At 36.8% G+C, this 15,857-nt stretch overlaps 1 long non-coding RNA gene across 3 annotated transcripts in view; it reads right to left on the bottom strand.

Moving 5' to 3' along the window:
- The window catches only part of LOC143233195 (uncharacterized), a 99,122-nt gene extending 84,106 nt beyond the window's left edge, over positions 1 to 15,016 (bottom strand). For 2 of the 3 annotated variants that reach the window (XR_013018021.1, XR_013018019.1), the window contains exon 1: positions 14,885 to 14,988. This is a non-coding gene — a long non-coding RNA (uncharacterized LOC143233195). Of the gene's footprint in view, positions 1 to 14,884 lie in introns of all 3 variants that reach the window. The other variant, XR_013018022.1, reaches the window with a different exon arrangement.
- Between the last annotated feature and the right edge of the window lie 841 nt (positions 15,017 to 15,857).

Below are 15,857 nucleotides of genomic sequence, written 5' to 3'. Positions count from 1 at the left end.
CTCCGACTTACACAAAACAATAACGTTACGAATAGACTTTTAACAGAAAGCACTTCCTGTACTGAAACAGAAAGGCCAGTTCAGTTTCTTCTTTCGGAATGACACTGAGTCCCTCGTCAAGGTTACAAGCTGTTTTTTTAAACCTTCTGATGGAAGGCCCTTCTCTGTCAGTTTGAAAGCTGGGAACAAAATTAACCCTTTTGTTGCTCTACATGGAAAGTGCGCGTGTACTGTAAGACCAACCTGTACACCTCGCTACACTCAACTTTAAGTTTCTCAAATTTCAGGCGATAAATATTACGACTACAACTTGCTATAACAAACCAGAAAAACAACTCGTTCGTGCTGTCATTTGTAACAGTGTTCATTTAGTCTGACAAAAAAAGCCTTTCGTTCTACAGAAAGATTACTATTAATAAATTTTGAGATAGCATAAACTGTTCCTTTTCTTTCGATGTAAAACTAAAACCAAAACCAGAGAAAATAGACCAACAGACAATGTTTCAAGACAGATACTGTTGAAGTAATGCACGACTATGTCGCATCCTATCAACAAATGGATTAAAAGATTTATAATCCTACCTCTCCAGCAAATATATTGACGTTAATTTCGTGAGATTTCTAGGATAAGCTTGGTTCTTTTAGTGGAAAGTGTAGTCGGAAGGATCACACACATAATCATGTTAGAAACATTACCACGTGTGTTATGCAGCAGGTAATAATAACCTATGTATGGTCTTTGTCTTGAATATTTTATCTCACGAGGTTATTTGCTTTATTAACTTTTTACTATAAAATATCGTCCCATCAAGGTTTAGTATGTCTGTTTTCCTGTAAAACGATGGTTAAATATTATCGATTATGGTTATACCTTGATCTTTCATTATTTTCAATCTTTGAATATCCATAAATGTATTAAATTAATTTCAGGACAAACTAATGTGTGTGTGTTTGAATATAAATAACGTATATCAGGCCTAAACAACACGAAAACCACATAGAAGACGCTGCATAAATGTTATAATGTGGAAAATAAAATGAACCCTGGTTGTAAAAGTGGCTTAATGTAGGACACCCACATTGAATTGGGGATACACCTTCTACCAGTCTTAATCTACATGTGCTAGACTAACATGTTGAACAAATAAGAACAACAAACAAACTAAACCATAAAAAAAAAGCGAGACCGAGATGTGGATGCTCAAGCCCACAACGTCCCACATCTATATTACCCTTCATTGCTGCAGACAGTTGTTGGAAGGTTACAGCTCTCCAAGAGTTGGCGGTGGGTAGTGATGACTAGCTGCCTTCCCTCTAGTCTGTCACTGCTAAATTAGTGACAGCTAGCGCACATAGCCCTCGTGTATCTCTGCGCGAAATTCAATAACAAACAACCCTTACTTCTATCGACTGTAATAGTCATCAAAAACCTCTTGTTCGAGCAACCACATAGAAATCTAAGAGAAACCGTTTGAAAATACTATGCCTGCTGTTTTGATTTGTGTGACTGTTTATTACAAAGCTGTTAAGACTATCTGCCGCCGTCTCTAATTATATAAACTACGAATCAAACGGAGCCAAACATCAGACCGGCCGTACCCACCACCAACTGTAAGGCCACTCTTTACCAGTGAATGGTGAGATATGTTGTCATATTATAACATCAATACGGCTGAAAGGCCGAATATTTTCGGCCCAATATACTTAGATCCCACGAGTAAACTGAATAGACAGTCCTAACGACCAGGTCACACCTACCACTTTACTGTGACTTATCAGTTTGGTATTTCAGATATAGTTTCAAAATATTTGAAAATTTATTACATAACTAGTCGACGCGATTTCGCCATAATTTAAATGTCAAACACAGATCACATATTTAAACAGTGACTTGTGGGTCTTAATAACCGGTTTCTTCAGGTCAGTCCATGTTATTTATACCTTTAACGTTGTTTTAATAACCGGTTTCTCCAGATTATTCCATGTCATTTTATACCTTCAACGTTGTTTTAATAACCGGTTTCTTCAGGTCAGTCCATGTTATTTATACCTTTAACGTTGTTTTAATAACTGGTTTCTCCAGATTAATCCATGTCATTTTATACCTTCAACGTTGTTTTAATAACAGTTTTCTCCAGTTTAATCCACGTCATTTATACCTTTAACGTTGTTTTAATAACCGGTTTCTCCAGGTTAATCCATATCATTTATACCTTCAACGTTGTTTCAATAACCGGTTTCTCCAGATTAATCCACGTCATTTGTAAGTTATTTCCCTTCCTGTGTCATTAGTCTAAAACTTTAATTAACGAATCTTCTGAAACGTTTAATTTCTTGCTACATTTTCCAAACACAGAACAACATTTTTATTGTATTGTTTGAACATACGTGAACAACGAAGGAACCTGTGAACTGTAAATTAGTTTTTAACAACTGTGTATTTTATTATGTTTATACCTTCTCTTAGAAAGATCAAGTTTCATTATACTCTTGAGTTTTCCAACTACTCACAGCCGAGTGCGACAAGCGAGTAGAGATGTTGACGGTCTGTTGAGATGACGCTCAGCGAGAAGCGACCAAGAAACCACCCTCTAGAGTTTAGAGACGTGCGCAAGTTTGTTTGTTTTTTATTACAGTCAAATTCCGTTATTCGGTGTGATTGTAGGTGGTATTGACTAGCCGGCTTCCCTCTAGTCTTACACAAAACCCACCAAACAAATAACATTAAATTAGAGACCTGAAACTCGCACGTCATGATAAAAACTACCATTCTCGAGTTCAATTAGATTTTGTTTAGAAACTCGTGCAGCTAACAGATAAGCTAGGACTATTTACTGTCCATTATATTCAAGTGGGTCTTTAGAAACCGAACTTTACGCATGGGGTTTCTAATTATTTCACCAATGATTTGGTATATATGAAATTAAAATTCATTCATATTACAGAGAGTGGACAAAATAAGTGTCCCCCTTGAAAACGTTGTTATATCTTTTATTAGTTAACAGAAAAATGTGTGAAACTATGTTTTTAGAAAGCACGCGACGAGATCCATTCAAACATGATCTCAAATCATAATTTTAACATTGGCTTTTGTACCTAAACTTTTCATAATTTTAGTTCTATTTTTTCATAACAAGTGCTGTAGTTTGTTTTTTTGGAATTTCGCACAAAGCTACTCGAGGGCTATCTGCGCTAGCCTAATTTAGCAGTGTAAGACAAGAGGGAAGGCAGCTAGTCATCACCACCCACCGCCAACTTTTGGGCTACTCTTTTACCAACGAAAAGTGGGATTGACCGTAACATTATAACGCACCCACGGCTGGGAGGGCGAGCATGTTTAGCGCGACGCGGGCGCGAACCCGCGACCCTCGGATTACGAGTCGCGCGCCTTACGCGCTTGGCCATGCCGGGCCGTGTTGTAGTTTCTCAGATCGTATTCTAATTAAGCTACTAAATGATTCAACAAGTTTCTCTGCAACTGTAGAGTCATTGAAAGATTATCTTAGAAATAAGACTTGATGTCATCGAATGGCCAAGCCAACCACCTGATATTAACTCAACTCATAAATTTTCAACCGGATTAAACAGATTAATGAAAGATCACAAGCCGAAAAAATAATTTTTGAAGTACTTGAAGAAGGATGGCAAACACTCGGGAATATCTGGACAAACTCACTGAATGCACGAGACGTTGATGCAAAGCAGTACTGAAATCAAAGAGAATGCCGACTAAATATTAACTTGTGAGACTGGTTTGTATTATTTTAAGTTTCATTTTGACGTTTGATCTGTCGATTTCGGAGTTGAGTCCCACCCCCAAACGTGTTCGTCCTTTCAGCCGTGGGGACATCAGAAAGTCCCGGCCAATCCCACTATTAGTTGATAATGAGTAATCCGGAAAGTGGAAGTGTTGTGTAGCTGCTTTCCTTATAGTTTGATACTTGGAAATTAGAAAAGGCTAGCGCTCGTGCGTTTTAGTCGAATGTCCTAAGTACCAAACCTAATAAAACTTATTTTATAATACGACAATCTACAAGCGTTATCCTTAAACACTATACATTGTAATTTTATAAGTTATATAAATTATTCAGTGTCCTAGTTTTTATAATACTGTACCAAACACAGTTTTCTTAGGCCGAACTTTTCAACATCTAGATATTCGATGGCGTCTATAAAAACATTATATTACGAAGGTACTTATATGAATGGAGGTCGATATACATACACGAGATAAGGTACGTCATGAAGTTTACATATTTTATGTATTTTAATCTTTAACGTAGATCAGGTGACGCTCGTTGTAAATATGTGTTCGAAATGCCTCTTGTAATTTTAAATGTAATATTCAGAAATAAAATAGTTAAATTATTTTAGCTATTGAACAATCACTATAACTAGCTCACTACTCACTAAAGTTTGTTGGCCACCACATTAAGTAGATAACACACATCAGTTACGTACGTTACTTTATAATTAAGTAATAATCCTAGATGCCTATGTTCATTTGAAGACTGAACTCTGTTTCCACGCAATGCAAACCATGAACCCTCTATGTCATGGAGATTACATCTGCTTAACCTATAACGTGACAGTTATAGATCCGTGGACGCAGACATATTGCTAAGATGACAGACATTGACTCTCTAGATCACATCTACCAAGATGGCGGCCTCGTATGGCCATTGTCATTTTGAATAAGATCACTAAAGTTAGCATAACCATTTCGGACAAGATGGCACTGAATGAAGTCATCCTACATGGCACCACGTCCATACAGTTGTCATTTTGAATAAGATCACTGAAGTTAGCATAACCATTTCGGACAAGATGGCGCTGAATGAAGTCATCCTACATGGCACCACGACCATACAGTTGTCATTTTGAATAAGATCACTGAAGTTAGCATAACCATTTCGGACAAGATGGCACTGAATGAAGTCATCCTACATGGCACCACGACCATACAGTTGTCATTTTGAATAAGATCACTGAAGTTAGCATAACCATTTCGGACAAGATGGCGCTGAATGAAGTCATCCTACATGGCACCACGTCCATACAGTTGTCATTTTGAATAAGATCACTGAAGTTAGCATAACCATTTCGGACAAGATGGCACTGAATGAAGTCATCCTACATGGCACCACGTCCATACAGTTGTCATTTTGAATAAGATCACTGAAGTTAGCATAACCATTTCGGACAAGATGGCGCTGAATGAAGTCATCCTACATGGCACCACGACCATACAGTTGTCATTTTGAATAAGATCACTGAAGTTAGCATAACCATTTCGGACAAGATGGCACTGAATGAAGTCATCCTACATGGCACCACGACCATACAGTTGTCATTTTGAATAAGATCACTGAAGTTAGCATAACCATTTCGGACAAGATGGCGCTGAATGAAGTCATCCTACATGGCACCACGTCCATACAGTTGTCATTTTGAATAAGATCACTGAAGTTAGCATAACCATTTCGGACAAGATGGCACTGAATGAAGTCATCCTACATGGCACCACGACCATACAGTTGTCATTTTGAATAAGATCACTGAAGTTAGCATAACCATTTCGGACAAGATGGCACTGAATGAAGTCATCCTACATGGCACCACGACCATACAGTCGTGGCGATGTATTTATCGAGGTTTTTGTTCCAATTCATTCGCTTTGAATAACAGAAATACCTCTCCAAGACAAGTACACTTTCCGTGAACATCTTTGATAACGTAACTCATGTTCTTAGTTACCATCTAGCCTTCATATTAATAATCCAAACAAATATTTTATATTATTTTACAAAAGAAGTTAATAAATTATTCTATGACACTACCAGTCATCATAGACTTTCGAGACTATTGCAGACCTTCGACGATGGTTGCTTAAAAGGTATCGAAAACACTATTTCTTTCTTAGACATTAATGAGCTGATACAAATGTCATCCTTATAACAACTCTTATTGCATAGTGCACAAAGTTTTAACCATTGTCCCAGTCGATCGAATATGGCAGCCTCCACTGTACCCAGCCACACCAGATGGCATCACACGGCACAGCCATTGTGTCACATCGTAATGGTTCCAAGATGGAAACTTTCTATTCACGCAACTATCTTCTATGACACAAATATCACATGACTTCAAGTACATCTACTGTCCGTCCGTCCGACACCTTTCACAACATGCCATCTCGCACCACCATGTCAGTCCATCGCTCTTTGGTAGAGTCACATAGCTTTTGTCTCAAGGGTCACTTTAACTCTTGGTAATGGTGCGCATGAGCAGTTCTTATTGATGCACAAGCAAGTCGTAACTCACATCATTAACCCACAACTCAGTGCACATACTAGTAGTTGAAAAGTGGCTTAAAAGAACACAGTGACCCAGAGCAACTATTAATGACTGAAAGAACACAGTAGTTTACAGGTGACCCAGAGCTACTACTAGTAACTTAAAAGTGACTTAAGGAGCACTTTATGAGAACAACAGTTTATAGGCGATTCAGAGCAAGTGGTTGAAACTTGAGGATTTTATAAAACACTAAAACGATTGCACTTTAATTCACGTGACGGTTTACATGTAACCAATTTCACTTGGTGTTGGTGTTATGACCGTTATGACTCATTAGTTATTCTTATATTTGTGTACCAGTTACAGTATCTGATAAAATAAACTAGTCGGATGTTTACGTGCCCATTGTAAATTACACTATGTAACACAAATTTTGTTTCTGGATAATGTGTTATTTCTTAATTTCTTATGTTGTAAAAGCACAGAAAATGGTCATTATTCCCTTCAAACGTTTTTTTGCAGTGGTCGCAGGTAAAATGAGGTCCCCAGGGTTTGTCTTGATCTCCGACAGGAATGCCGAAATATGCCTTGTAGACTTCACACATTTTAGCAGATGCTGTCACAGAGTACTTTTTCACTCTTATATTCATAAATTGGCCACATACATAGCAGAATGCATCTGGAGAATGCTTGCAGCTTCTTGATGCCATATCTAATAAAATCAGATAGGTTTTTGTGTTCACTTAGGCAGCTAGAACTAAACTGAATTGGTGAGTGGTGAGGCCTTGTATATATATTACCATGGAAAGTTCTAGAAACATTCTCTATTAGCTACTCAGCACTGAATCTGACTAGAATATTCTGGAAAATAAGTAAATCTGAAGATTTTATTACACAGGTCACAAAAGCAAAGTTTGAAGGAAAAAAATAGGTCTTTTTCCCATTTATTTTAGACATGAGCGATTGAGAAATAACAATTTCTGTCCAGGAACAAAAAAAAATAAAACTTTTGTTGCATAGTGTAAACTCACTAACTTGTTTGGTTTGTTTCGAATTTTGGCGCAAAGCTACACGAGGGCTATCTGCACTAACCATCTCTAATTTAGCAGTGTAAGACTAGAGGGAAGGCAGCTAGTCATCACCACCCACCGTTAACTCTTGGGCTACTCTTTTTACCAACGAATAGTGGGATTGACCGTCACATTATAACGCCCACACGGCTGGGAGGGCGAGCATGTTTGGCGCGACTCGGGCGCGAACCCGCGACCCTCAGATTACGAAGCGCACGCCTTAACGCGCTAGGCCATGCCGGGCCCTCAGAAACATTGAAAGGGAGAAAAGAAAGTGTCATTTAGTTATAGACAAAAACACGGGTGGCGCGACAAAAATCAAGAAATTTTAATAAAGGTTAAGATAACTGAAGCAGAGGAAAAAATAACTGATACGGTCAAGTGAAACTTCTGGAAAAACAAAGCGAAGAAAACAAATTAATGTTGAAATCCATACAAACGAGTTCTGGCCACCTTGTGCGTTCCCTGTCCGTTGTATTACACACACACACACACACAGAGTGAGGCCTAGTTTCTCAAACAACATTGCATTAAATACAATTTGTGCTCAGCAAAAGTCACTCGATCATGGTCAAACTGTTTCACAGTTGTATAGTTTAAACCACGCTATTACAAAACTTGAATATACTTGCGTACATGAATTTCGCTTATAAGCCTCCTCGAATCACGTGGTTAGCTCTGTTAAGTACACTTAAGTACCCACGAATGATGCATTCTGTACAAAGACGCTTTGATGAACAATTACGCTCTGCTACCCAGTCAAACGTTTAACACAATCAGAGATGACCCTCCAGGGCTATTGCAGCTTCCTTGGACAAGGTCAAGTAATAAATAACTTGGCGTTTAACTTGCAAAAACCTCAGTCTTTGAAGATTACCCGAATACAAAATACTTAGCTTAATAATTGTCTTAGAAACGTAAAATTCGAACATTTATAAACAATATAATTGTTTCTTTGAGAGTTCGGGTTAATGCTGAATGATACCGAGTCCATCTGTCACCATTTATACCAATCTTGGTTTTTCACACCTAGTAAATATGGTATTCTTTGGTAGATTGTTTAGACAGAGTATTCATGATGAAACTTTGTAGAATGGACAGCAACTGTCCGTTGTGGAGACACAAGAGTAGAGGACGACGTTTCGAAAGTCTGAAGACTTGGTATAAATGGTGAAGACTTTCGAAATGTCGTCCTCTACACTTGTGTCTCCACAAGAGACAGTTGCCGTCCATTCTATCAAGTTTCATCAAAGTAAACACGATATTTATATCATTAAATATATCAATAAACTCAGCACATTGAATATGACGTAGAGGTGCAATAATCTTGTACTATATCACGATTTATCGTGTAGAAACGAAGTTAAAACTGCATATCTAATTACTTCCTGAACCTAAATCGTTTGTCTCACAGACCTCACATAAAGGCCCGGCATAGTTAGGTGGTACAAGTCACTCGACTCGTGATCTGAAGGTCGCGGTTTCGAATCCCTGTCACACCAAACATGCTCGCCCTTTCAGCCGTGGGGGCGTTATATGTGACGGTCAATCCGACTATTCGCTGGTAAAAGAGTAGCCCAAGAGTTGGCGGTGGGTGGTAATGACTAATTACCTTCCCTCTAGTCTTACACTGCTAAATTAGAGACGACTAGCGTAGATAGCCCTCGTGTAGATTTGCGCTAAATTCAAAACAGACCAATCCTTATATAAACGTGGGGCAAAGCTCGAGATAAACAAACGTATTAACAATGTTTCTGAAATACAAAAGCTTAGTTTTGACATTGAGATCTGTCATGTGGATTTGCCACGTGACGTAACATGGAAATATACAAAACTCAGTATTAAAACAATAATAACTGATCGTGTGAATTAGCAGTAACCTTTATATCAAATATCTAAAGACTTGCTTATGAGAAACAGCGGAAGTGAGACGAAACGCTGTGGTGAGAGTGAAAACTAGTACGAATACGTTCGGGTTTTCCCTTCGTACCTAGTAAAAGCACTCCCGCATGTAAAAGCAGGAATACACATCGATTCGACGGATCTTGGTGATTCGCCTCAGGCAAAGAATATATATAACCACCTAAAAAATTGATCCAGTAAACTTTGTCAATTCTATATCTTCTCTCGTTTCAATAATATTTTTGTGCCGTAATCATGTTTAGCCCATTAAAAAATATTTTTCTTAAGAACTAGATATAATTAACAACATAAAACTCGCAGTTTCTTATAAAGTAAACAACAGCTTGTCTAATGCGCATGCGTAGATGTAAGGAACACAATGGTCCATATTATTTTTGACCTCTTGGTACAGTACTCGTCATATTTTAGGTATTATTACTGATAATTCTGGTTATTATAGCAAGTTACTGTTCATTTCTCTGTGACTGTTTAAATACTAAAGTACCGTTGCTTATATTAGCTTTAACTATGCTGTTGTTAGCCACGTGGTTAACTTTGAGTTTGGCATTTGATTCACGTGAGCAGAAGTAAACATGGTTTCTATTTATATTCGCCAGTGTTGTTCCTGGGTACGACGGAAAAGTAAGCCCAAGAGACGATGATGTGTCCGAGTGGAATGAACCAGGGACAACCATTCGTGTTACTACTTTGTCCCCCATACTTGTCCTCCGCCGGTTAACAGAAGCCTACATTCTCCATTAAACCTTCGTACTGTATTCCTCAAGAAACGTTTTTCCTATTGTTTGTAAAATAACACGGAAAGACAGGTTGTGTTCTGTATAAAACAATTATCGTTTACGTTATACGAGATATTTGCCCCAATTTTGGGTAACTTGTAAATATTAAAGTGCGAACGAAAGTGATAAAGCGCACTATTCCACTATTTCAACAATATCATACAGTAGATGTGGACAGAGAGATGTTTGAGCGAACCGATTGTTTTGGTGGTGATGACTAGCTGCCTTCCCTCTAATCTTACACTGCTATATTAGGGACGGCAGATAGTCCTCGAGTAGCTTTGCAGAAAATTAAATTAAAAACTATATCCTTTTAATCACAGATATAAGTAGTAGGCACGTGTGGTACAGATACTATTAATAGTTACTTCGATTTTCATCATCGCAGTATACATCTGAACTCGTATAAATTTCACTTTTCAGGGCTAGCCATTAGGACTACTTTTAAGGAACAATTTTACAATATAAAGCAAGTTCTAGAAAGTTCGCTTCACTAAATTATATTTAACTGTTATTAAGTTTGCTTTAGCTTAATTCTTTAGACTAATTTAAAGTGTCACTTCGTTAACAGTACCAGAAAAAAACATTCTAATTCAAAGTGTCACTTCGTTAACAGTACCAGAAAAAAAACATTCTAATTCAAAGTGTCACTTCGTTAACAGTACCAGAAAAAAAACATTCTAATTCAAAGTGTCACTTCGTTAACAGTACCAGAAAAAAACATTCTAATTCAAAGTGTCACTTCGTTAACAGTACCAGAAAAAAAACATTCTAATTCAAAGTGTCACTTCGTTAACAGTACCAGAAAAAAAAACATTCTAATTCAAAGTGTCACTTCGTTAACAGTACCAGAAAAAAAACATTCTAATTCAAAGTGTCACTTCGTTAACAGTACCAGAAAAAAAAACATTCTAATTCAAAGTGTCACTTCGTTAACAGTACCAGAAAAAAAACATTCTAATTCAAAGTGTCACTTCGTTAACAGTACCAGAAAAAAAACATTCTAATTCAAAGTGTCACTTCGTTAACAGTACCAGAAAAAAAACATTCTAATTCAAAGTGTCACTTCGTTAACAGTACCAGAAAAAAAACATTCTAATTCAAAGTGTCACTTCGTTAACAGTACCAGAAAAAAAAACATTCTAATTCAAAGTGTCACTTCGTTAACAGTACCAGAAAAAAACATTCTAATTCAAAGTGTCACTTCGTTAACAGTACCAGAAAAAAAACATTCTAATTCAAAGTGTCACTTCGTTAACAGTACCAGAAAAAAACATTCTAATTCAAAGTGTCACTTCGTTAACAGTACCAGAAAAAAACATTCTAATTCAAAGTGTCACTTCGTTAACAGTACCAGAAAAAAACATTCTAATTCAAAGTGTCACTTCGTTAACAGTACCAGAAAAAAACATTCTAATTCAAAGTGTCACTTCGTTAACAGTACCAGAAAAAAACATTCTAATTCAAAGTGTCACTTCGTTAACAGTACCAGAAAAAACATTCTAATTCAAAGTGTCACTTCGTTAACAGTACCAGAAAAAAACATTCTAATTCAAAGTGTCACTTCGTTAACAGTACCAGAAAAAAAAACATTCTAATTCAAAGTGTCACTTCGTTAACAGTACCAGAAAAAAAACATTCTAATTCAAAGTGTCACTTCGTTAACAGTACCAGAAAAAAAACATTCTAATTCAAAGTGTCACTTCGTTAACAGTACCAGAAAAAAAACATTCTAATTCAAAGTGTCACTTCGTTAACAGTACCAGAAAAAAAACATTCTAATTCAAAGTGTCACTTCGTTAACAGTACCAGAAAAACATTCTAATTCAAAGTGTCACTTCGTTAACAGTACCAGAAAAAAACATTCTAATTCAAAGTGTCACTTCGTTAACAGTACCAGAAAAAAAACATTCTAATTCAAAGTGTCACTTCGTTAACAGTACCAGAAAAACGTGTTTTTTTTTTAATTTTGTTTTGGAATACGTAAAATTATTATTTTATTTACACTTTGAATATTTCAAAGTGGGGGGGGGGGACGTATGAGAGGGTAGATGAATTAACATGAAATTTGACAAAATTTAAAAGACTATGTACTTCATGGTAGTTCCCCGTGGTACACCCCCTGATTTCAACACTGAATGGGCTGTATCGTATTTCTTTATTCGTAAAATATTCACTTTATTTGCCCATTCACGCATGTGTTATAGTTTTTAACCCTATTTATGACAAATTTTCTCGTTTGTTTCATTATATTATCCATTATAGCTTTCCCTGATAATTACAAGACCTCTCTAACCTTTCTATCTAACAATCTCATTTCCTGTTGTACACCACGGCGGAAATAAGTCGCACGCGAAAAAACCCTTGAAAGCAGCTAATCAAATCATCTCGAGTTATTGTTATGACGTCATCAAATTTTTTCTTCGCCCTTCAATTTACTTAGTTAATCCATGTTTGTCGCTGATAAAGACAAGTCTGTCATTCGAAAATGTTCGGGTTACTGGATTCAACAGAGGATTGAGGTCAAATGGGGCCTGGGGCAGTAGAATAGTATTTATACCCGCCCTCTTCCGCCTAATAAATACAAGTGCATACAAGGTTTTTTTGGGGGGGAGCCCCAGATGGTTAGAATCCAAGTGTAGCTACTCCTTCTGTGGCCCTTACTATGGATTTCGTAATTTTATGTTTAAACACTATCCATTTTCGTCTGAATCATAGAAACGAAAATTACAATATGTCCAAACAGAAAAATGTTTAGTGTTGTACGTATGCAGGCATGCTGCTGTAACACAGTGGATCAAAATTACAAAACGCGATTATCATAATGTTGACAACGGAACACGAACATGAGACCCTCGGCTGCACAGCCCCTCACAACATAATTTTAAAATTGAGTAAAATTGCCGTGATGAGTTATGAAAGAAAACAAATGCGGATTTTATAAACGTAATGTTGTTTTTTCTCTTGAAAGATAATTTTTCTTTAATATATTAATTAACTTGACAACTTATGTTTATTTTTCACCAGCAGAAACAAAACCACAAGTTGTTGAGTTTATTAAAACACCAACAGATCATTCTTATATACTAACGATAAATAGATAGTTTCTTTTAATTTCGCACAAAGCTACTCAAGGGCTATCTGCGCTAGCTGTCCCTAATTTAGCAGTGTAAGACTAGAGGGAAGGCAGCTAGTCATCACCACCCAGCACCAACTCTTGGGCTACTCTTTTACCAACTAATAGTGGGATTGACCATCATATTATAACGCCCCTACGGCTGAAAGGGCGAGCATATTTGGTGCGACAGATTCGAACCCACGACTCTCAGATTAGGAGACAAACGCCTTAACCCACCTGGCCAAAATCGATTAATAAATAATACGAATATAATTATATAATTTTCATTCTCTTCTAGAACTTATTTCCAAAATAACTTAAATGTTAAGTTGTCATTTTTTATTTGGTTAAAAACATATTCAACACATGGTAACCAGTGCTAACTACTGACAGCTGTCCATTTGTTTCAAGCGTATTCATTTTCCGTTTGTTTTATGAAAGCTACACGAGAGCTATCTCAGCTAGCCATCCCTAATTTAGCAGTGTAAGACTAGAGGGAAGGCACCATTCATCAGCACCAACCGCCAACTGTTAGGCTAGTCTTTCACAACGCATAGTGGGACTGAGCATCACCTTACAAACCCTAAAGTCTGACAGGGGAGAACGTGTTTCGTGGAACGGAGATTCAAACCCGCGACCCTCAGGTTGCGATTCGAGCGCCGTAACTGTCTGGTTATGCTGGATCTTCATTCGTTGTTTCTTATTATATTTAATTCATATGAAAAGTTTTTAAATAAAAGCAATTTTTTTATCTATCATTCGCTTCCAGTGGGTTCTATATATTGACCCCCCCTTATGCTTTTGCTGTCACATCATTTCCGGTGTCAGATATGCGTATCTACAGCAGTAATTAGTAAGAATGAATACTTGTACTACGTTCTGGAAGAGTCATGGACTCTGCAACAAGCAATCTGGATCGTAAATACTTCAGAAAAGATGCATTTAGAAAGTCCACATTAACAAGAATTATTACTCAACGTTCCCCAAATCATACACAAGAGGGGGGACATATTCCCTTCACTGTTTCCCCAAATCACACACAAGAGGGGGGAGATATTCCCTTCACTTTTCCCCCAAATCACACACAAGAGGGGGACATATTCCCTTCACTTTTCCCCCAAATCACACACAAGAGGGGGACATATTCCCTTCACTTTTCCCCCAAATCACACACAAGAGGGGGACATATTCCCTTCACTTTTCCCCCAAATCACACACAAGAGGGGGACATATTCCCTTCACTTTTCCCCCAAATCACACACAAGAGGGGGACATATTTCCTTCACTTTTTCCCAAAACTTATGAAACCCAAGTTATGCCACTTAATTTAAAACCTCAAGAAAAATTATCTAGGTGGCGAATAGTTTATTTATTATTTATGAAATATATAAATCAAACAAAACAAACTTGACAGCTTACCTTAAACTAAATACCAAGGTTTGTTTTTGTCTTTCATAACTTCTCATATAGAAGATGGGCAAGTTAACCAGTCTGGTTTTGTTAAATTACATAAACCATTCTTATTCGTTGAATTTAACCTACTTTGTTAATTGTCGAGACTAATCATGTGAGAATTTCCTTAGTTTCATTACAATTTATTTGAGTCAGCGATAAAGTCCATAGGGTCAAGGCATACACTTAAACAATACGTTGAATTTTATTACAATTGTCGTTACAAAGTAAAAATTGAAATTACTTACCTTTAACCTCCAAAAATATAAATTACATACTTTTAATCTCACCAAGCGCCAAGCACAACTTTAACTCTCTGTCATAAAATACAGAACTTTCGGCCCAAATGTACCTCCCACTTCGAGAACGTTCAAAACTTGGCACAGACTTGCTTGGTTTCATGAGAACGCCATCACGTGGTTAGCATAATACTGACATATTTATTTATCAATTCTTAGGCCTAATTTCAGTGCGTTATACTTCATTATTTCATTACTCGAGTATTACTTTTAATTGTACGTGCATGTTACGTATATAAACTAATCTCTCACCAGTGACATAGAGGTAGGCCTTCGTACTCTTACCGGTAAAAACAGAGTTTCGATACCGTAGTGGGCAAAGCACAAATAGTCCATTGTGCAGCTTTATAATTAATTCCAAACAAACGATAATTTGATACGCGTGGTGAGCACAGCACAGATAGCCCATTGTGTAGCTCTGTGCTTAATTCCAAACAAAGAAATAAAACGAAAACATTTAACTTTGTTATTATTGTTAAGTTAAACAAAGAAACAAAACACAGATATACAAGGGCAAAAATACTGATTTCCCATCTTCTAGGGTACTTTTCGCGTTCCACAGTAAGACTATATTACACCATCTACAAAAGAACGAAACTCGTCCCGCGTTTTATCATCTTTAATATTTAAACACGTTTCAAACTCCCTCTGTGTATTGAATATGTGACACATATAAGTTAATTTCACATTTATTAATAATATAATTTTCACAAAATAACCTTTCTTAGCAACAATACCAAAATGAAATTATTTTAAAAACAGTCTCTGCAAAAATGGCTGGTTTGGGTTGAAAAAAATTTTATGCAGAGGAGCGAACTCTGTGAAATATGATATTTTTTTCGTAATAAACATTAATATCTTTGTCAACAAACAATGGTATTTTTACATAAAGTTTACGTAACTATTTTCTTAAACGCAAGTT

This window comes from Tachypleus tridentatus, chromosome 12 (assembly GCF_004210375.1).
Source record: "Tachypleus tridentatus isolate NWPU-2018 chromosome 12, ASM421037v1, whole genome shotgun sequence".
Classification (NCBI taxonomy): domain Eukaryota; kingdom Metazoa; phylum Arthropoda; class Merostomata; order Xiphosura; family Limulidae; genus Tachypleus; species Tachypleus tridentatus.
This window is presented reverse-complemented; position numbering and strand designations above follow the sequence as displayed.